Source organism: Arachis ipaensis, chromosome B08 (assembly GCF_000816755.2).
Source record: "Arachis ipaensis cultivar K30076 chromosome B08, Araip1.1, whole genome shotgun sequence".
Taxonomy (NCBI): domain Eukaryota; kingdom Viridiplantae; phylum Streptophyta; class Magnoliopsida; order Fabales; family Fabaceae; genus Arachis; species Arachis ipaensis.
In genome coordinates, this window is record NC_029792.2 from 123174140 (window position 1) to 123176994 (window position 2855).

Here is a 2855-nt window from a genome sequence, read left to right on the forward strand (position 1 = left end):
GGTATATCAGAATTGTCTAATTAATAAAATATATTTATAGCAAAATTTGTGTATAATATATAAAAATTTATGTATTATATATCAAACTTTGTCTATTATATTAATAAATTTATGTTATGAATAAAATTTTGTGTTTTATATTTTTAAAATTTGTATACCATATTAATAAATTGTGTTTTAAAAAAAATTGTGAGCTAATAAAAACAGAGATGGCACATTCGACTTTGATTACAGAAAATAGTACATATAGCATTCCTTCATAATTTATACTACTTTGTATACATCTACTAGTTTCAAAGGATGGTCCCACCCTTTACAATGAAGGATTCCATCGGGAACTCTCGGGTAAGTAAAAATGCAGGACTCCATGGATAAAAGGTTATCTCATGAGGTTATGACCGTGAAAGTTCTCTAAACCTCTAGAAGGTTCACTTACTGAAGGTCACCAAATTTTATCTAAATATAAGATAATGTAACAAAATAATAGAAATAAGAAAATAAAAGATATGTATTAAAGTTATTGTTTAATGATAAAGAATTATGCTATTTATAAAAATATTTTAAATTAACTTCATAAATATTTAGCTGCGATTACTAACTCTCAACTACTTATCATATTCTAACACAACTACTTATTATTGTTCTAGTACGCTTCCATAAACTGTAGGATGAAAAATACTAAGAACTCTTAGTTTTAAGAGATTAAGATGAAAGAGATGAGAGGATAATGGTTTAGTAAAGATGTCAGCCAATTGTCCTGAAGAAAAGATAGGAAAAAGTTTTATTATTCCAGCTTGAGCCTTTTGACGGACCACATGACAATCAACTTCCAAGTGTTTAGTTCGCTTATGAAAAATAGGATTTGATGCAATGTGTAGAGCACTCTAATTATCGCAGAAAAGAATAGGAGTGCGATGTTGAAATTTTAAGAAAATGCAGCATATTGATCAACCATTGGAGCTCACAGGCGGTGTTTGCAAGAGCCATATATTCTGCTTCTGTTGAAAACCTGGCAACAACAGTGGATTGCTTCCTTGTTTTTCAGGAGATCAAAGACTTTCTTAAAAAGCAGTTAAAGAGAACGACGAGTATCTGGACAACCCGCCCAATCTGAATCATTAAATCCACGTATATGAATAGAAGAGTCACCGAAAAGAAAAGACCTCTGCCTGAATTAGACTTCAAGTATCTCAAAATCTGATTTGCTGATTTAAAATAGATTTAATGGTAATCATCTCAGAAATAGAATTGACATGCACCAATAAATTTGACAAAAAGACTGTAATCAGAGAGAGCCTATTGTTCCTCACAAGAAATTAAAAGTTTGGATAATTTTTCATACGACATACTGACCCACACTTTTTCTCCTGTAATTAAAAGATATGAACCAAGATAAATTGGATGTAATATGATCCGTAAGTGCCTGTAAAATTATTTTGTGCAGTAAAATTATTTAAAATACAAGTGTGGAATGAACACAAATAATGGGTACCCAAAGTTGAGTAAGAAAAAAGCCTAATTTGGTTGGAGGGTGGGAGGCTTTAATCTTTACTGTCTGAAGATTGATATTCAATCTTTTTCAAAAATGTTAGAAGGATGTTATGTTGGGTTGGAGTGAGGCCCAAAGTATGTTCTCTATGTGTTCTCTGATGAGGAGCCATTTCTTCATGAACTAGGACATGAGAGGAAATTGACAGCGTGGAAGAGCCAGGAGGCGGTGTCGGCACAACGACGGCATTAATGGAGGCAAAAACATGGTCAAGAAATTGTGATCTCCTTGAGTGACACGAGTGACCGGGAGGGTAGCCATGCTTGTTGTAACAAACGTCCACGGTGTGCCCCTCTCGACCACAATAAGAGCAAACTTTTGAGGAATTGCCACTGCTGCCGTGCCACGTCCTGGGTTTGAAGAGGCATACCCACGACCACGGCCAAGAGGAGGATGACGAGCTTCTACAATAGCAACATTGGTTCGTTGATAGTCCAAAATCTCATATGCGTTTTGAAGTGACTTTTGAAGGACAAGAGCGATGACATGTGTAAGAGGATCAAGACGAAGAACTTGTGATCAAACTACATCAAAACCTTTAAGGAATCGAATGATTTTGACCTTTAAGGACGAAGACGTGAGTTATTAAGCTCTTTCCACAATTTCTTCAAAAAGGTATAAAATTCTGTTAATGTCTTGTAATTCTGCAATACGAAGAAGGTCACTCTAAAAAAAATGCTCTTTAAGGCCAGTCCATATAGAAGAGGGAGAGAGAATGAAGTAGCCAAAACAACGCTCCCATATTCGAATCAGAAGATCATTGGTTAGAGGAGAAGAAATAGAACTAGTGAGAAAGCTATATTTATTTTTGGAGATGATGGCCATAGAAAAGGATCGACACTAAGAGTGATAGTTACTGTCAGTAGATAGGAGTGACAAGGACAGAGGTTGAATTTTCACTAGGATGAATATAGAAAGGGTTAGTGAAATCTTGTACTATGTTAGAAGATGATTCTGTCATTAGAAGAGAACAAGACAATGAAGACTGGTTATTTTGAGTTTGAAATTTTCATTTTACATTATAAAGAGATATTATTTATAAGGATATTTTAAACTAACCTCATAAATATTTAGTTACCAACTACTAACTCTCAACTACTTATCATTATTCTAACACAAGTACTTATTATTGTTCTAATATAATGCAGACAAAATAATTAAAAAAGAAAAGGCACTTTTTTTTATTCGAAACCTTAATCTTATAGAATTAAATTGAATTTAATTTTAATATTTGAAATGAATTAATAAAATTTTAGAATTGAATTGAATTTCAATGTTTAAAATGTTTATCGAATGAATTAAAATT